At 34.5% G+C, this 21,391-nt stretch overlaps 1 non-coding gene and 2 pseudogenes across 1 annotated transcript; all 3 read left to right on the top strand.

Moving 5' to 3' along the window:
- Positions 1 to 1,436: 1,436 nt before the first annotated feature.
- On the top strand, positions 1,437 to 6,971 carry LOC129300723 (CDPK-related kinase 4-like; annotated as a pseudogene).
- A 12,423-nt stretch (positions 6,972 to 19,394) lies between these two features.
- LOC129300725 (homeobox-leucine zipper protein ATHB-12-like) lies at positions 19,395 to 20,640 on the top strand (annotated as a pseudogene).
- A 333-nt stretch (positions 20,641 to 20,973) lies between these two features.
- On the top strand, positions 20,974 to 21,053 carry TRNAL-UAG (transfer RNA leucine (anticodon UAG)). The gene has a single exon. It is a non-coding gene; the product is annotated as a tRNA-Leu (tRNA).
- The last annotated feature ends 338 nt before the right edge of the window (positions 21,054 to 21,391 follow it).

Below are 21,391 nucleotides of genomic sequence, written 5' to 3' on the forward strand. Positions count from 1 at the left end.
CTAAATTATAAATCACTTGAATTTTTTGGTTATAAAATATAAAACACTTTAGATAAGCTAATGTATCTTTAAATATATTAATTTTAATATTATATTTTCTCTTTTTATAATTAATTTTCATCCATTCTCTTTTCAATGTATTAAATGATGAATATTTTTAAAATTTTATATTTTTATTTTAAAAAGATAAAATTGTTAAGTGTATTTAATAAAATTAATTAATATGTTAAAATTTATTTAAAAATATCTTATAATTTAAGAAAGAATTTATATATCACTATCTTATGTCATCGGAGTGAGAAAAAAAAAAGGCCAAACAAAAAAGGCAAAATGGGAATGGGGGGGCAGCATTGTTGTGTTTTCCATCAACCAGGCGTGGTTATGTAGCAAATGGTGCAGGTTGCCAACAAAACTTGAACTTGTGAAAATGATAATGTGATGAATTAATATTTATTTTTTTAAAAAAATGCCCCCAATTTATTAGGGTAAAGTTTGAAAGATACATGCAAGAATTACAATTAATTTAAAAATTATAATAAATAATGAGCATTTTATTTGTAGTAATAATTTTTAACGGATAGATAGTAAAATGTATAGTTAAATTATGGACATAGAAAAAGAGCATAGCTCAGCTCATCGTCAATTAAGATTTATTTTTCCTCGCTTGTCATCTTTAAGACTACAAAAACATTGTTCCTCTACCTTCGAAGACTTCGGCGACACCTTATTCCTTGTATCGTCTGTGCCCTCACATCGCACTTGACAACAAGCAATCTTCCATAAATATTATATTATCAGTACATGATAAAAGGGTAGATGCCTGAAAGATACCTGAGTTTAAATTGGGTAGGAGTGGTTAGTTTTTTATAATATGAGGAATCAAATTCAAATTTTTATTAAAATAAAGTCAATACATACTCATATTTACACACACACACACACACAGAGGAAGCAGAAGGTTTCAATCATTAGGGGCTAGGTAAACATAAACCACGTTTACATTGCAGTTGACTCGGAAACAAAGTGTTGCTATCAACTGTTATATTTCCTGCAATCTTATTAAATTAGATGATAAAAGTCCGCTTAATTAGCATAAAATTATAATTATAGTTTATTTAAAAATCATATATATGGATGCAAGAATTGGTTTTGTTGTGGGAAAAATAGAGAGATTGTAGTATAATGTGTAAATTAAAGAAGAAAAATAAGGCATAAAAAGTCAAGAGCGAGGAAAAGAAGAAAAATACCAGCCCAGGAGCAGAGGAGGAGAAGAAAAGTAGTGCACCCGGCCGTAGCTAATAATCCAAGAAATAGAGAGAGCAGAAGGCTTTTGAATGCATAGGAGCTACATTTCCAGGTGGAGCTAGCTCCATTTGCTGACATTAAAAATTACAACTTAGACTCTGTCTTCTTCACCGCCTTCTTAATTTCCCCGACCATGCTTTCTCTCCTCTACCTCATAACATGCTCTCTCCAATAGGTCATTGCTGCAGCAAGAACCTCTCCGCCATCGACAATGAAACCTCCCACCAAGACCTTTACCACAAACCTCCTCATGTCACTGCATCGCCCCCTTCTTCTGTCCATTTGGTCTCCGTCGCCTCCGATGCTACCCCTTTCCACTATAGTTATGCCACCAGTCCCTTCAACAGCCCCCTCCCACTCGAAGTTCTGCCGTATCTAGGTGGGACTATCAATAAGAAATTTCGATGGCCCTTGCCGCCTCCGTCACCTGTGAAGCCGATCATAGTGGCAATACTGAAACGGCAAGGGAAGGCTTAGCCTAAGAAGGGGTCCACACCGGAGGAGTGAGGGGAAAGTAGATCAGGCGAGAGGCTACTAGATAAGAGCTTTGGGTTTGCCAAGAATATCGGCGCCAAGTATGAGTTGGGGAGAGAAATAGGTTGAGGACACTTTAGCCATACTCACTTGGCGAACGCAAAGAAGGGGGTGCTTAAGGGACAGTCTGTAGCTGTGAAAATAATATCCAAAGCTAAGGTGAGATTGTATTGGATCATAAACTCGGAACTTAGAAGTATTAGCTATAAAGATCAAACCAAACATTTTTACTAAGAGCTGGTATTTTAGTTAACTCTAGTTCAATTTTTTTCCCATGATTTTTCTTGTACTATTTTCATGTATAGTTAGCCAACTGTAGCGGTGAACGGTGAATGTATCTTTTACTTACTTATTGTTATACATGGAAGTTCTCGATGATTCATTTATAAACATTAAAAATGCAGCTCGAAAAAGTCATAGTAGCACTTTTGTACTTGGTTCATCCTTTTGGTCATGTATTCTGTATGGATAGGTATTTAGATATCATTATGGAACCTGCTAAAGTATACTAGATGTGCTCGAATGTCGTCCCAAATATATCAGTGACATCCAAGGTTGCTTTCTAGGTTAAAGCGTTAGATTTGTGGTTCTATGGTCAATGTCATTTTCAACCTAATAATAGTGAGAGAACAGAGAATGGGGATCATTTCCAAGCCAACAACTCTAACCTGATTATTTTTTCTTGTTAAACTTGATTGTGATTATTGACTGTCGGACTCCTATATGGCAAATGACAATAGACATTGCAATTGAAGATGTATGGAGGGAGGTCAAAATGTTGAAGGCCTTGTCTAGTCATAAAAATGTAGCCAAGTTTCATGATGCATTTGAGGATGCCAATAATGTCTACATAGTAATGGAGTATGTTCAGATACAAAATTTCTGAAAGTTGCTTTTGATAGTGATGAGATTTTAGTCGTATGTTTATTTTCTTGCTAGTTTGCATAAGTAATTACTAAAGCAATATGGATAATGGATGGAATTCATCAGAATTATGATCTCAATAGTAGTCTAGACACTACATTTATACATTTGTTAAATCAGATGTTTATTCTGAGGTGACAATGTGCTTCATCTCTCACCAGATTTTATGATAGAGGAGAACTACTTGATAGAATTCTCTCAAGGTAATATTGAGGTTCATGCTTCATCTGGATTAACTGGACCATTCTTTCTCTTTGATAATTTCTTGATAGAGGTTTGCTTTTGAATATCATGATTCTAATTGGACTCTTTTGATTTTTATGCATTTTTTCAAGAAGGGGAAGATACATAGAAGAAGATGCTAAAGCTATTCTTATGCAAGCTCTAAACGTAATGGCCTATTATCATCTTCAAGGAGTTGTTCATCATGATCTAAAACTAGAGGTTTGACATTCTGAACAAAATGGAATCAGTCAGTCACGCCTTTGGACAGATAAACAATACTTTCCTTTTTGTATAATTTCTCTACTGCCTTTCCTATCTGTATTGTAAGTTGTCAGCCTATATACTTTGCCCGTTCCGTAGAATTTTCTCTTTGTCTCAAAAGATGATGATGCTGTAATGAAGGTTATTGACTTTGGCCTATCTGATTTCATGAGACCAGGTAACAACTTATTGACTTATGATAGCATGGAATACTATAACCTTGCATATGCAAGTTGTGTACAGTAATCAAATTCCGCATAGTGGTTGAAGAATGATGTGATAATATATAATCTTTAAGCTTGATTGCTTTTATTTAGTATAGATTTTTAAAGAGGCAATGACTTAGAGCTCAAGGATTGGTTAACTAGATGCATAGGCTATGCTTTGTAGACATAAAAAAGAAGGTAATAAACAGCAAAATGTAGATAAAGGATCCAATTATTATCCAAATTCCTTGTTAATATTTTCTCCTCATTTTCTATTAGAGCTGTCAATTAGGGTTGGCCCTTTTAAACCTAAAAAAATTGAGGGCCGGGGTGCTACTTTGGCCTTCAAAAAGGTAAATCAAATTTAAAAGGGCTGGTCCTTTTAAGCCTGAAAATAAAAGGGCTGACCCCCTTTCAAGCCCTAATATATTTTTTTAGAAAAAAACAACATAAAAAAAAAAACAAAAAGAAGACATCATGTCACTTAAGTTCAGCACTCACTCTCTAATCCAGATAGTAAACACGCACATTATTATTTGCTTACTTTGAATATTTTTTCATTTTTTAAATACCTTAAAATTATAATTTTGGTTTATTATTTATTGCAAATAATGAGGATGAAGAAGGAAGATATAAAAAGCTTAATATATTTTTCATAGATAAGGATCTACAAGGAGAAGGATCAAATCATATTGATGTTGATGATGATAAAAATCATTAAAATTTAGCTGATGATGCTACCAACGTGTAATTGATATCGGAGTTGATTTTGGAATGTTGTTTTTTTATCAGACTTAAAATTTTTGTTGTTTGAATTGATTTTATTTTATTTTTCTAGACTTAATGTGATGTGTAATAACTCTGTTAAGATTTTAAATATATTTTTTAAAATTTTTAAATTAAAAAATTAAAAAAATAATTAGGGTCGAGGCCCTGAGGGCCAGGGCTGGGCTGCTAAAAATAAAGCCCTAAGGTGTAATCGGGCTTAAAAGGGCCAACCCGTTTAGGCCTTGGCCTTAATTGACACCTCTATTTTCTACCTTCTTATTATTACTCCTATAAAGCACATCCTAAGCCTTTCTGTATGATTTTTTTTAAATCTTCCAATTCAAGCAGATTAGCTTTTCATTTTTATATTATGGCAGTTTATATTGATAGATAGTCTATAACAGAGGTTAAGGAATATTCACATAAGATCTTGGCTTCTGTGTCACTTAAAATTCTCAGTAGTTTATTAGATTTCCCTGTTACCAACTCTGCTACTGATTATATATGTCTACATTTAGAACCCTTTAATAATTTAATTAAAGAGATGTATCTAATAGTACGTTGCTTATTATTTATTGTTTTAGCATTGTCTCCATTTTTCAAAAGATTGAAACAAAAAATGCAATTTCTGTTTTCTCCCTTACAGTCTTGACGATTTACTTTTCATAACCATCTAAATCAACGCCTGAGTGATGTTGTTGGCAGTGCCTACTATGTTGCACCTAGGGTGCTCCATAGATCTTACAGTACAGAAGCAGATTTGTGGAGTATTGGGGTTATAACATACATATTATTATGTGGAAGTAGACCATTCTGAGCACGCTCTGAATCAGGAATCTTTCAATCTGTGCTAAAAGCTAACCCTAACTTTTATGATTTGCCTTAGCCTTCTATGTCATTAGAGGCTAAAGACTTTGTAAAGAGACTTTTGAACAAGGATCTCAAGAAAAGGATGAGTGCTGCCTAAGCATTAAGTATGTTATGTTCCGTGAGAATGTCCTACCCAGGCCTTTATTAATTTAAGAAATGTTTTGCTAAAATTGAGAATCTCCCACACCCAAAAAAAAACCTCTTTTTTTAATGATGAAAAATTGCCTCCCTATTTGCAGCTCACCCGTGGTTGAGAAATGAAAATCAAGCCATTCCATTGGACATTTTAATCTACAAGCAAGTCAAGTCATATTTACATGCCACACCTTTGAGACGTGCGGCACTCAAGGTTAGTCCTTAGTCATGCTGCCTTTCAATGCTAATGCATCAAAATAACAAGAGAAAATGAAATAACAAAAGTAATGATTTCTTTCTCTCTCTCTTTGCCTTCTCGGTTTATTTATTCAGGCTCTCTCTAGAGTATTGACAGAAGATGAGCTTATCTACCTTAGAGCACAGTTTAGCCTCTTGGGACCAAAAAATAGTTGTGTTTCCCTTGACAATTTTAGAGCGGTTAGTGCATGCTCATTGCAGTTTTGTTCATTTTCATGGTTTTTGTCCAGGTGTTTCATGTTGTCCAAACTTTTTAAATGTTTTGATCTTCTATTGTTCCTGCGATCTATTATTTGAAATGAAAGAACATTGCAGGCTCTCATGAAAAATGCAACTGATATTATGAAGGAAGCAAAGGTCCTAGACATTTTAAACTAGGTGAGACATCTTTGTTCTATATTTTCTAGCCTTGTCCATCTGGATATTTTTGGCTTCCTTTCTGCTTTCAGCATAGCATATTGCATGTCTTTCTTCTGATTAGGATTTGGTATTAGTAGAATACATTAAACCATATATCTTTTGAATTAAGATGGATTCACCTGCCTGCATAAAAATGGACTTCAAGGAGTTTTGTGCCGCAACAATCAGTGTATACCAGCTTGAGGTTCATGAAGAATGGGACAAAATCGTGAGAACATCATTCGAGTATTTCAAACGAGCAGGAAACTAAGTCATTTCGGTTGAGGAGTTGGTGAAGGTATACACATCCACTTGAAAGGGACCGGTCGCCCATGGTTTTGTTTTTTATTTTAACCCTCTGACCTGACCTTTTGAGTAACGTTACAGGAGTTGAATCTGGGTGCTTCATCTTACTCTTCACTGGGCAATTGGATCCGAGAATCTAACGGAAAGCTCAACTTCACTGGATATGCCAAGTTTTTACATGGCGTCACAATTCGTAGTTCAAACACAAGGCAGCGACAGAATGCTACATGATTTGTACAAAATAATGTATTCCATTTTTCCCATTTGATTTTGAAAAGGAAATATTGCTCAAGTTGTGAACAATTCTGGGGGGTTGAATCTTTGCAAAAATAATTTTGTACTGTACTACTAGCACGTGATTTGCATGGCCAAGTGAAATTGTCCTCAAACTTGTACATGTGAGAACAAATCCTACATGCATGTTGTCAAATTTTGTGCGAAGATCAAAGACGTGTCTACAGGGGTCAAAACCAGCTTATGGTAGCCATCCGAAAGGGGTAGAGAAATACCCTGTCACAAAACTGGCCGAAGACTAGAAGGGAAGAAAAACATGCCCTGCAAGTGTGTGCATTGTACTCACCCGAATAAATGGCCACGAATTTACCTATGCAGTCAAACAGTGACGTCGAATCAAAGAAACATTGAGCCAGTAACCTTTCTTCAACTTTGTCCATCCCTCCTATATTTTTTATCCAATCCAAACGGTTGCAACGCTGTTTAAATTTTTCTTTTTGGAGGGGTTGGGACCCTTGGATTTTATTTGTGATAATTGTCTATTTGCAGATTCCTAAATCATCAGAATTAATGAAATTGTCTTTTCATATTCTGTTTGATTTATTCTAAATCAATGTTTTTTTAATTGGTCCCAAAGAATTCAAACATTAACTCTAGCTAATTTGTATAGCATTAACAAACAGCTAAATTTTCATGTAGTTATTAAAAGAAATTGAATGAGATGGATTTAAAAAATCAAAACAAAAATGAATTAAATCATCATCCTTCATGGTAAGCATGATGAAATTCACTAACATACTATAAATGTAGGAATCATTATACCCTTTAAAATCTCATAAATTATACTTCTTAACTTTATAAACTAATTTACCCTTCTGTTTTATAAATGTGTTCACCTATTTTTTTAATTATTTTATTTTTATTTTTATTTTTATTTTTTGTAATTCATTTCATTCTATTTTTTTAGTAAGTAAATGAGATGTGTATTGGTTTTTTGTCAGGTGGGTTTGTTGATGGAATGATGTTCAGATACGTTTACGCGAAGTACTTGGTTTGGAGAAGAAAATAAAAAGGATCCCTCTTTTAAAAAAATTATTTAATAAAATAATATAAAGGGCGGAGATAGGGGAAGAGGAGAAAAGAGAAAGAAAAGGAGAGTCTCTCTCCCACCCAAACGTGGGCTGGACAATATGGTGTTCATTGGGCTCAAGCGGCCAGTCATTTATGCAAAGATATCCAATTCATGCAATGTACTATATGAAGCATCCTTACAAGAGTCTTCTTGGTCGAGTTATGGAATTGCTTTGCTGCAACACCCTCACTAATTGTGATTATTTGGTAAATTTTATTTTATTTTTATATTCATGTCTCAGCTTGCTAGTCTAACAAGTTGAAGGAAATCCTTCTTGTTTTTGTTTTTGCTTTTTTTTACATGAAGTGTATCATTTTTTAAATAGTACTTCTTGCATGTATAATTACTAGTCACACTAGAAAACAAAAGGAGTAGCATGAAAATTATAACTTGACAAGAGCAACCACTCTGATTCCTTTCTTTAAAAATTGACGTTCAAAAACCAATTTAGTTTTACAAAAAATAACCCTTCCTTCTATTGATGAAATTAGCAAATTACCTCCCTCTAGTGTTTTTTTCTTCCTACACAGATGTCTTTCCTGCCCTCACTGTCGACCTTGTTGACTAGTTGCCATCATAGGAAATCCAGCAACATTTCCCTCCAGCATCCAACATGTTGAAAATTAGCTTGATTACCAAAATGCCCTCCCCTACTGTTGCTAAGCAAAGCATGGCCAAGAACACCACTAGTATTGCCACGAAGTATAAATCCTCATTGAGATTCCACAGCACTGTGAGTCCTAGAAACACAATTTGTAGTGCCAGAGACCCTAGAACGGCGAATGCAAGCTCATAAATCTGAATCCTGAGGCCCTTATTGATTACTAGTGATAACACCTTTAAGGTGGAGCACAAGAACCATAAGCCATAGGAAACCCTGAAAGTGGCGAAAACAATGCTGTTGAGGAAGAGGTAGGTGCAGAGCACAGTTTGGGTGCTAGAATTGTCAATTGTTCGAAGGATAAAAGTTTGGTAGAAAGAGAGGAGGAGGAAGAGCTAGTAGGGCTTCAAAATGATGAAGAGGAGGTGAAAGAGGGCAACGGGGAGGTAGGTAAGAAGGACCAAGCAGAGGGTGCAGAAGTGGTGGGAGGTTTTATTCCTGAGGGAGGTATTGAGGAGGAAGAGGAGGGAGACGAGGAAGGCGAGCTGAAAGAGGCTGAGAGAGAGGATAATGTAGAGGCGATAGAGTTAGGCCTACTGGGGAGCAGGGAAGGGGAGAAGGAGGAGAAGAGGCATAGGTGGCTGAGGAAAGGGAAAGGGAGGAGCTAGGAGAAGGCCTAAAGAAAGATGAAGAGGATGAGAAGGAATCGAACGGTCCAAAGGGAGTTGAAATCTTGGAGGTAAAAGAGGGATTTGGATTTAAAGTGAAGGTGGAAGTTAAAGTAGAGGGAGAGGATAGAGAGGAAGATGAGGGCAGAGACAAAGGCAAGGATAGAGAGGTCGAGGAATATTAAGATCATAGATCAAACTAGCCTTCACTTTACCGAAGCAAGGTTGTAAATTAGAGGATTCTTAAGACGCCCTAATTGCAGAACCGCTAGAAAGCCTAACATCACACCCTTTCCTCGCTCTCGATCCTTTTTTCTCACCCTACCCTTATCCACCTCCCTCCCTTTTTTATTTATCATTCATTAGTTTTAATTTTAGATTACTCACCACATTGTTCAAATCTAATTCTAGCACTTCCATTATTCTTTGGCTTCTTATTATTAAACATTATATTATTCCATGGACTGGATTATATTAGCACATTCACATTAAACATGAAAGGTGGAGAGGCTATATGTTATTGCCTTTAATTTCTAATTTCCTATCCCACAACTAGATTTGCATCATTTACAATGCCTGGCCAGCCGGTAAAAGAATCACAACATACATTTATTCTCAATGTGCTTGCCATTACACGTAACTTACAACCATGCTGCACTTAAATGGCTCTCTCTTCATACTTTGTTTTAAATTACATTTGTAACTTCATTTTATATAGTAAGGTTTTGTACATGATTTAATATAGTATACAATCCAGCTGGTTTACTCACAAGGCTCATTTAATCTCGCTTAAAGTAGGAGACAAAAGTGTTCATCATTAACTTTCGTTCAAGCTTTCCTTCATCATAGTTTATTTTGCCTCGCCAATCAATTTGATAGCTTTTTCATTCTTATCATTTGGGGTAAAATCCTTGTGACATGAAATATGAGATTTGAACAGTTAAACTATTGGTAAAAATGTGTGCTTTGATTTCTATCTGTTATAACTTGGGCTTGTAGCAGATTGTGTGTGTGTATATATATATTGCTTGAAAATTAAGTTTAAAATAATTGTGCTATTACATGCATTTTCCCATGTATAGTTGATCTCTCGGGGAAGGAACTTGATCTGTTGTCACTCTTTTTTTAGGTGACCAAGTTTTTTTTTCAATATTTCACCAACACTTAGCCACACTGGCATCTGAAGAAGAATTATTGGAAAATACTTGTTTTTAGAAAGCTTGCACGCATGTAGTTATTGACTTTTAGATGTGAAATTCTATTATATATACATTTCTCAATCCTTTATTAGCTTGTATGTGTGACAATATAATTATTTAGATTAATACTTTTATAAATAAGTTAAGCAAACAAAAATATCTATCTTCATTTGACTAGTCCAATAACATTTACTAGTTTTATCATTGGCCTTCTGGTGATTACTTGTTGAGTAAATCAAGTTATTGTTATGGGACTGACATTTAACTTGGATGATATGAATATGTGAAGTTATGAATTAATAAAGAAATTAGCAACAATACTTGCATTGATCAATCACTCTCTAAATCTAATACTTTTATGTATATATGTACAATATAGGATACTCAATTTAGATTATTGCACTCGTGGTTGGGACGGTAAGTTTGCTTATGATTTTTCCAATTTGCATTTCATAGGTAATATATGTATCATGATTGTACAACAAAACCTGCATTTTCAATGATTACTTTCTGATCCCCCCATATTATGATTACAGAGCATATTATGATGGTCGTTTCCTTTTGTCCGCATGTTGTGCATTTACAACCTACTATAAGTATATATAATAGATTAACACATTCTAATTCTAATATATATCTAGAATTGTATGTGGTCTAGCTTCCAACGAAGCAGAGAAGCTAGAGTTGGTCTCTTACTTATTATAACTCTCTTACATGCAAGAGGCATGGTGATATACTTGTATCTAAATAACTCCACTTGTTCTAAATATGTTGTATGTTAGTTAGAAAAGAAGGATGACATTTATTGTAAGCAAATCAAAAGGGGCAATATAATATGAGAAAGAAAGAGAGAGAGAGAGAGAGAGTTGGGATTTATTTATCGCTGAAGAAGAAATTAAGGAAGAGCTGTGAGCATTGAGCTCCCTTAATTTATTATATGTATGTATGTCCATAAGTATAGAGCTGTGCGTTATTTATATAAATATTATTGTTGCACTAATATTGATAAAATGTTAGAGTGATAGAGAGAGATGAAATATTAATATGCGTAATATATAGCTAGCAAATTAAAAGGCAGTGGATTTAGATCATGATGCATGAATAGGGAGATGTTTCCTTTATTTTCATTCAATTATCAAAATCATTCGAGCAACATGGCAACCTTTTCTTTTCATATTACTGCCCCCTATTACTACAGTCTTGTCCATCACTATTTCATAGAGTATATTATACACTATACATACTATCAATGCACGTATATATAAAGCAATAGAAAATAATCTAAAGAAAAATCACAAAGAACAATAATTAAAAAATACTGAAACCACAACAAATAACCAAGATTGGTTTAGATTATCAATGGCAAACTAAATAAAAATAATACATGCATTTATGGTGTTTATTATTTCTAGCACTATTAGCTCTTCGTCCTCATAAATGAATGATAAAAGTTCAATGTAAAAGTATAAGCTAGTATAATATTTAAGCTGATCCATTAATTTGTAACCATTTCCCATCATTTTTGCATTAACGGTGATAACTACTGTATTATGATCTTAATTTCATTGATTACTCTTTAATATCTCACACGATATCTCACAATATGGTTAATTAATATATAGGTTGAAGTTAAATAAGAAAAATTCTATTCTTCTAAATTTATTAGCCTAATGAGCAATGATCAAGTACTAGTCTTTTGAATCCCCCAGCCTCCTATTTTGTGCAGCAAAATGCATAGGTATCACTGTCAATAATTATCTAACATTGATTTGAGACTTGGAATATATGTAGTAGTGTTGCTAAAAGCTTGAGCTATGCATTCACACTATATTAAAGTATAAGTTCGTTCTCTCTATGTAACTTTTATTTTTGACAAGGGAAGATATATTGGTATTATAGATTATAGAAGACAAAACAAGCATATAAAGAAGGATGGCTTGGAATCAAAGGAAAGGTTTTCAATTGTCAATAAAGAGAAGAGAGATATGGCAATAAAAATATAATCTAATTCTACAAAGCTCATTTTGTCACCTTTCATCTAATTAATGCTTCAACGACCTATGCCCTCCTTCTATCAATCCATTCCATTAAAAAGGCTTACTTAGAGAGGACAATTAAAAAACCACACATACATTGGTAAAGCTGAGAGCCTAAGACTACCACTTGACCCAGTCCTAGTTAGAGAGTATAGATTAATTAATTTCATATATAAATCTTTAATTTAATGAGTGCTTTGGGAAATTCAGAAGATAATTAACTAGTTTTTAGTAAAGACGGACAAGAGATAGGAGAAGAATTAGAATGTTTATGCTTTATATGTAGCCACGTTGTAGTACTCAAAAAAGGTTATCTCATGAAAACCCTAATTGAAAAACTTGATTTTTTTTCATAGAAAGAAAATAGATCCCATAGCTAGCTCAATACTCGAGTAGAGAAGACAGCCTTAAAACCACGAGGAGAAAAAAATTTTAAGGGATGGTTAGTGAGTATAGGACAGATATATATATATATATATATATTGTGTGTGTGTGAGAGAGACATAAAATCATCATAAATAGATTGATCATAGCCATAAAAGAAAGAATGATTATCAGAAGTGATGAAGAATGTGAAGTACTAGGTAGAAAGAAAAAACAAATAATGATGGCGATGGTTTTCCCTACTATCAAAAACAGTAAAAGAATTTTTCATCATTGTGGAGATATAAATTTTAAGGAAAAGGAAGTAGATTGATGAGAAAATGGTAAAAAGAAGGAAGGGATATAGCGGAGAAATAAACGGAGAAAATGAAGAAAGGATGATAAATATTGGGAACTCACCTACAGTTAGGAGCGTCTGAAAGTAGTAATTGAGGAAAATGAAGCCTGGTCCAAGGAAATGCTAACAGGGACAGAATTTGCTTAGACCAAACAACATTTCCCCTAAAACTTGAAGCTTCCCCGAGGAGGAGTCACGTAATGATAAAGATAATCATTTGGTTTTACCATAAAGTGAGAGAGACGCCACGCTAGAGAGAGACCATGGGGATTTTTAGATACCAATTAAAGTAGGTTAGGTTAGGTGAGAGGGTTAAAGCTGCCTCTTATTGCACGTCTTTCTCTTTTAATTAGGAGACATGAATGTACATGTCAGCTAATAAATGTGGTCAACTTTATTGTTAGATTCTAGAATCTAGATAGTCATCACTTGTTATCTTTCATTGATCACTGTCTTTTAGTGTGCTCCCAGATAATTCATGCCTACAAGGACAACCTTGATGATCCCATTACCCAACACAAAAGGCAAGTTATTCCATTTTCTATTTTACAATTCTATAAAACCAAAGCAAGTAGAAAATATTTCTTTATTTGGTATATCCCTAATAGATAGTGAAATTTAAATATGATATATATAAGAGTTTTGATTGATTATTGTATCACTATAATTTATAGAACAAGAATTTTCTTAATCCTTAGATCCTGGAAAAAATATTTATTTAAAATATAATTATATAACTTAATAACTTTTTTCCCAAAAGGCTATAAATTTGTACAAGTTAATATGAGTATATTACATGAAATCTAAAGCATGTTAATATTTTCTATGAAGTATCAGAAGTGTAACTCATTCACTAGTTAATATAATGAGCAGAGAAATGTGTATTGTTAAAAGCCTATCACCTATTTATGAGTAAAGCATGGTATAACCTAGATGTGCATGCAATAGTATAAAACAAGCTAGTGAACAAACCCCAACCCGATATCTAGTAGACATATATATGACTGGTGAAGCCTATAGATGAGCCTATTCATATATTATACAATAGCCATGGAAAATCTATAAGTTGTAAACTAATGGTGGAAAATAAGGAGAGGAGAGGAGAGGAGCAATTGGATGAGTGAGTTGTTGATGGCAATGATTTTGTTTAATAAAAGAAAAAAAAGAAAAAGGGAGAAAAAGAAAGGAAATTAAAAAAATGTGGGAGTAAATTGCGAAGAGAGTAATGAGAGAAGGACGGGGTTAATGATTGAAAGGATCAAATTAAAGGGCCTCAAAATGATTGATTGGAAAGGGGAATCAAATTAAAGTCATTATAGTACCCTAAACTCCCTTCCCTTTTGATTGGCATTGTGGCTTGTAAGACTACCCTTCCTAAATCCGTATGCCCTTTTTTACATTCATAAGCCCTTAGATTTGTGGGTCTATCTTTTGATGAGCACTGTAAACTAAACTTTCGGGTCCATCTTATGATGAGTACCTTGTAATCATCAAGGTGATGTGATTTTGACCATTTAGATTTTAACGGTTCTCATTAGGGTGATATGATTTGGATTATTCAAATTTTAATCTGGATGATCCAAATTTAATGTATTATTTTATATTTTTATATTTTATTCATTAAAATAAAAAATTTATAAAAATTTGTAATAAATTCACATTAAACTTATGAAAAGCACTGTACTAGATTATGAGTATGAAGTTAAAGTTTAATACGGCCTATCACCCTTAGACCGATGGTCAAACTAAAAGAACTGTCTGAACTCTAAAAGACATGTTGCAAGCTTGTGCTATTGACAACTGAGTAGAGTAGCAGTTGAGATATTTGCCTTTAGCAAAATTCTTATATAATAACAGTTGTCACGCAAGCATTCAAATGACTCCATACAAGGCTTTGTATGGTATAAGGTGCATTTCGCCTTTTTATTGGATCGAGTTAAATGAGAGGAGTATAATGGGTCTGAATTTGGTGGATCAAACCTATAAGAAGATTGAGATAATCCACCCAGATATTGTTGACTACTTAGAGTAAACAGAAGAGCTATAAGGATAAGAGGAGGAGACTACTCAAATTTATGGTGGGTGACTATGTGTTTCTAAAGGTCATACCTATAACTAGAATTAGGAGGTCTATTTGTGCAAAGAAATTGACTCTCAAGTTTATTTAGCCATTTGAGATTTTGAAAAGATTGGGCTTTTTGGAAACCAGATTGTCTTACCTCCTCACTTGTAGGGTGTAAATAACGTCTTTCATATCTCACAACTGAAAAAATACTAACCCGACACATCATATGTAATTAAGCTAAAGATGCAAAGTTATGTGGAATTTGACCTATTGGATTGAGCCAAAGAGAATTGTTGATGTTAAAGAGAAATAGCTGAGAAATATGACAATTTGGCTTGAGAAGGTTATATAGAAAGGTATAACTCTTAGTAATACTACGTAGGAGACTGACAAGAAGATGAAGCAAAAATACCCTTACTTATTTCAATGAGGCATGTTTTTATGAGCTTTATTAAATTATTTGAATTTTGGAGACAAAATTCTTAAAAAGAGAGGAGAATTATAACATCTAGAAAACATTTAACCCTAAATTAGCTGAGTGAATAAAGTAATTAAGTAAATTTATGTGGTATATAGCTACAGAGAGTTTAACTAATGTTTTTAGTTGTGATTTCAGCTTTAGAATTGAGTTCGGAGTGAAGTAGGGCTACCCGAGCATAAAAAATGAGAAAAATAAGGAGCAATGGTCTATACCATGGTGCACAAGCCACCAAAACATGAAATTCCCCTTTTTGTACCGCATGCTGTAGCGTGTGGGGACAGATACTACTGCACACGGTAAACTTTTTTGTAAAAATAAGTCATAAACAAACTAAAAAAAAGAGAAAGAAGAAAAAAACAAGAAAACTTATCTTTGCTTTGCTAGGGCTTTATTCTAAAGAGGATTAGAAGTGTTTTGAAGCTACTAAAACCCTAAGATAAGCCTCCTAACTTATTCTTCTCCCTTTCTAACCCATTTTCTTAAGCTTTTAGTTATGGTTTGGTAATGAGAGTTAATTTTTAGTCCATATAGATTATGGATCTGAATCCATTGACTCAAATGGAGTTAATAGGTGTTGTTTATATTATTTAAACCCAATATTGATGATTTTGTAAACTTTTAGTTGATAAGATTCATTAATATTCAAAATTAGGGCATTAATTATGGATGTTTGGGGTTGTTGGTTGACATTAATGACTCAAGAAAAGTTTAATGGTTAGTTGAGGATGATAGAAGTTAATACACCCAATGTGTGAGCATAAATGTGAGAATGAGGGTTTTGGGTATTTTAGAAGTGAAAAATGAGAGTTGAAAGTATGTTTTTGGTAATATTGATGAATTTGGACTTGATTAATTATAGTTTAATTGTATGAGTACCATAGATGGCTTAGAAAACAAGCTTGGAAGCAAGTTGTTAAGGGGTAAATCTTTGACCTTTCAAAAGTTTGAGTTAACTGAGAGAGATCTATCCTGGGTAGTTGTTTGTTAATTGTGTTAAAATGTGAAATGGGTTTATTTGCATGTATACTTGAATTTGTAAATGTGAAAGCATGCTATAAACCCTATGATAGTGTATTACCTATGATTTGACTAAAATATGAAGTTGAACTCAAAATGAATTTCAAATTATGACATATAATTGAAATGAGAAACGTGTGATATGTGATATGAGGACAGCATGGTTGTATTGACATATGAATACTATATGTATGGCTAAATGAGAATATGAAGTGTGTTATGAAATTAAGAATTGAAGTGGAGAATGTTTGTAAAAATAATATTAATGCTCACTTAGATAGCGTAATGTTGTGAACCCAATGTGTTGTTATTAAGTAAATGAAATTGTGAAATGAGTGAGTTTCATACATTACATAATCATTTGGTAGGGCTTCACTTAGGGAAAGGAGTGAAAAAATCCATATGGTATTTATAACTACCTATGATTACCTTAGTTTGTGTAATTAATTGTGTTTAGTAAAGGAGATATCACATCTTTTGCACATATTACATCTTTTGCACATAACATTTGGCAGCAATTCAGTATTATGTACCATGGCAATCGAGAAGAACAACTTCAAAGCATCAAGCCTTGATTATGAGTTTTCACCCCATAGTAAGGACGTTATGTCTAATGATGAGGAGGATCTTCATTAGTGTAACTCAATTGTTGGATCTAATGATGATGTGAGTTTGATTATGCATAATTTAAGCAAGGCTAGATGACTTTGATTTGCTAGAATTGGGTGAAAATGGAGCACGGTTTTGCCAAATTGGCAACTAAACCTACAACATTTCATTGGAATTATATGATCTTCTTGAAGGAGAGTTTATTGTGTTGGTCATTTTTTCTACCACAAACTAATGTAATCAATGAACTTGCCTTCATTTTTGTGATGCTATGTTGTCCATTCTCTGGCCTTTGATTTTTATTACTAATATATTACCATCTAAGGTTTTGGTAGTATGGGAGTTTGTAAGTTATTCATTCACATATGTGATTTTTAATGTGCATGTTGGCCTATTAGCCAAAAGGTAATTAGTAGCACTCTAAATATAAGCAAGCGAAGCGAGGTGCATAAGTAACTCATGTAAGGAACATAAATAATACCTATATGAAAAATGAACGACTAACGTTTGTGAAATTTATAAATTTCATTAATAGCATAACACCACTATAAATACAAACACACTAGGCGCATGAACAACTTGTGTAGAGAAAATAAACAATTGATGAAGAGGAAATTTGTAAATCTTAATAACAAGATAACACCACTATGAATAAAACCAAGTGATGGTAAGCTCATGGACAACTTTAATAGGAAAAATGAGCAAATGGAGTGTGGAGAATTAACAATTTATGTAAGGAGAATTCGCAACTCTTTATATTAGGATAACAAAATTCTTAATATAAACAAGTCGTGTACAAGGGATGAACAACTCTATTTGACTCATATATTTATTAAATACAAAAAATAAAATGAACTATTGACGTAAGGATCATTTGCAAGTATTGGTGATTGCTCTCTTCTTTGACAAGTCTAATACTAATGCCAAATTAATGTGAACAACTCGAGTTAGAGTAATGAACAACTCATGTAAAGGAGACGAATAATAGTGATGTGCATATTTGCAACTCTGCATTTTGTTTTCTCTTTTTTCAAGAACAATAAGGTCATTTTAATCAGATATTTAATTTCATTTCAATTCTCCATTGTACAATGAAATTTTAGAATTTAGGGGCTTCTTTTAAATTACGTTGGGTGAAGGTGTCGTATTGAAACTTTTCCTATTTGCTTTTACCGAGGCTTCCCTTGCCGTGCAAATTTTGGCCTCATACAGCTTCCCATAAAGCCAACCCTCCCACACGCCCCTAATCTGCCCACGCCTTGGAAGCCATGGTCCTGGCAGTGCTACAAAACAAAACGCCCAATTTATTGGCTTTGTCCTTGCCCAACTATAATTACGTGAAACCTGGCTTTTTGTCATTTAACCCCACACCCCGACAGTGTTTTGTCTCTGTTAGGCGACTCCAATTGACCGCTCTTTGATCCCACTCACGATTCCTCTCCCCTTATAATCTTATCTCCTTATCGGCTTCCCAAAATACAGGCCTGCCGAGTTTACCACAGTAACAACATGGCTCAATTTCTGCTATATTTTTGACATCATCTCGCTGGCACCACTCCTGTGGCTTCACTTCCACCTAATAAAGTTGATTACCGATTGCACTTGAAATGGAAACACTCTAGTTTTCAACCGGGGAACGCTGTCCCATTAATTTAAAAACAAATTATTGCATTGAATCTGAAGTCAGGAAACTGATATGTATGAACTTATTTTCCATCTTTATGATAGAAGTCTTCGCTTTGTTACTAAGCCGTGCATGATACGTTTGACTAAATCGAGGAAAGCATTAGCGATCCAGACTTGAGAAAGCTACCCGTGAACCTGACAAGGGATGAGAATTTCTCGTCAGCAGATTCCAACAGCAAAAGAGAAGAAAGATCTCTCCTTGGCATAAACATCGGTTTCTTCCATGCTAAAAAGGTTAAAAAAAATAATAATAATCCCAAATTCAGCTGAAACTTTCATTCAGGCAACGTGATATCTTATACCAGTCACGGTCAGTCTTTGGCAGTTACGGAGCAATTCATGTTCTGAATGGCTATAACGATTATTCCTTTCAATCCCCCATACAGCTTCCCCCCCCCCCCCCAAAAAAAAAAAAAAAAACAAAACAAAACAAAACCACTAGCTTCCGAGACAATAATATGAAGCCTCAAGTAACTTATCGTGAATGTGTAGAAGTTGAGAACTAGGGAATGTTAAACGACGAACGTTAAAAATATCAAACGCCAAGAAAAAAACACCTCGAAAGATTACTGATATAAATTCCTTCTTCTCAGGAAGGCGCAGATATTTTCCATTTATCTTTAAAAAAAGAAAAGAAAAGAAAAGAAAGAAACACGTGTGCTTCTTTGAGTGACAAGTGGGCAGTTCCTTGTTCAAATAAAAGAGTGTTGGCCCTCTAGGAAATCTACAGGAAGAAAAGCAAAGATAGTTGTTTCTACAGAGCACTAGAAAGCAAGAGCCACACGTCACCTAAATTCACTGGCCAATATGACCCTTTAATTACAAGTTCCCGCAACTTAATAGAAATCACCAACTATGTATTCTGCAGCCTATGCTCTTCATCAGACTTTTAAATCTTTCATCAAATTCCTACTTGGTCCATAGAATTTCAAATTATTCCCTTCTCAGCTACCGCTGATTTTCTAATGATGACGAGTGGTGAGTATACTCAAGCATCAGAGGAACATAACATTGGAAGCTTCACCGGCTCAAAGCCACCTGAGATTCCGAGAAAGAAGAACAAGATAGAAAATGGGAGGAGGTTTAGTGATGAACAAATCCGATCACTTGAATGCATATTTGAATCAGAGTCAAAGCTTGAGCCAAGAAAGAAGATGCAACTAGCAAGAGATCTTGGGTTGCAGCCACGCCAGGTTGCCATATGGTTCCAAAACAGAAGAGCCAGATGGAAATCAAAACGGATAGAGCAAGAATACAGGAAACTCAGAGATGAGTATGACAATTATCATCTCTGTTTGAGTCCATAAAGAAAGAGAAGGAATCCTTGCAAGCTGAGGTAATTAATTTTTGTGTCTTTTAGTTGGAGTACCTGTACAATTTCCAACGCCATATATGATTATGTCACGTGTGTGTGTGTGTGTGGTTTGACAACAGGTGCAAAAGCTAAGAGATTTATCGGAGACATGTAATGGTGATTGTAAAAGGGAAAACAAGGTTGGCATGGAGAACAGCACAGAGGATGGTGCTTCAGGCAGCGGACAAAGCAACTGGATGTCTGAAGCAAAGCCAAATTTCTCAAATGAAAGGTCAGAGGATGCCAAGAATTATGATATAAGAGAATTGGCATCGATTGAAAAATGGTATAATGTTGATCCAAGTGGTCTCTTGGATCAGTCTTGCAGCAGTTCTCAGTGGTTAGATTTCTGGAATTGAAGAATTGATCCGCACTCCACAAAAGCTTAGTTGTCATAGTCCCTTGAAGAAGGATTAGCCAATCATTGGTTGGGTCTTCCGCTGCCAACACTTGAAAGCATTCTGGCCCAAGAACAGCGCTGAAACTTACATTGAATTAGCGAGGATGATCAAAGATGAAGTTTTGTAGACCTTGAGATGATAGAGATAGAATTGAGATTTGAGATAGTATGATTTAGCTGTTCATAGATTTGGAAGAATGAAGTGTGTATCATTTCATCTCTGTTCATGCTTGCATTCCCTTTCAACCTTTGTGCCATCCTACTACATCCTTTTGTCCTCATCTGTTCTGGTTTTATTCACTTCAAGTTGAGCTAACTAAGTGGCTATAGAGTGATTGCGTGAGATCTTTAGAAGATAGCAAACATACCTCAAGTTTAAAAAGAATTAAAGTGAAATATTGCTCGATATAGGCGAGCAGAGATCTTAATTTCCTAGTTTGATCTGTTGCTTGCTTGCTCAAATCCATTCTATCCTAATTTAACACCATTCATGAGTAAGACCTTCCTCAAAGAAACGAAGAAGCTAACTGTTAATTTCAACTTAAGGAGTAACAATGATTCTATCAATCAAACACAATTGACAGTTTGGCCGAGTGGTCTAAGGCGCCAGATTTAGGCTCTGGTCCGAAAGGGCGTGGGTTCAAATCCCACAGCTGTCATCTTTCTTATTTGCATTTTTATCATTTGGAGAAGGGGCAGTGCACCTGAGGCACGTGTATCAGTGTATCCCTAGAGGCATCAAGCAATAGCGGAGCGGATGTTTCTTAACGAGCTACCCTTTGGAGAAGCGACTCAGACTCCACTTGTTTGACCGTGTATTTTGATCAAAGACCGAATGGGACACACCGCCCCAAAGATCTGTAATCTCTAGGCTAGGTTAATGGCCTGAATCTCCCTTTCGTAATTAAAAACCACAAAAAAAAAAACAGTTGTTAGTTAACTGGCTGGATTACCATCAACGTTGATTTTTTTTTCCCCGAACAATGAAGGCAAGTAA

The sequence above is a fragment of the Prosopis cineraria genome, unplaced genomic scaffold, assembly GCF_029017545.1.
Source record: "Prosopis cineraria cultivar Desert tree isolate PC_DT_omini unplaced genomic scaffold, ASM2901754v1 PC1721, whole genome shotgun sequence".
Lineage (NCBI taxonomy): Eukaryota > Viridiplantae > Streptophyta > Magnoliopsida > Fabales > Fabaceae > Prosopis > Prosopis cineraria.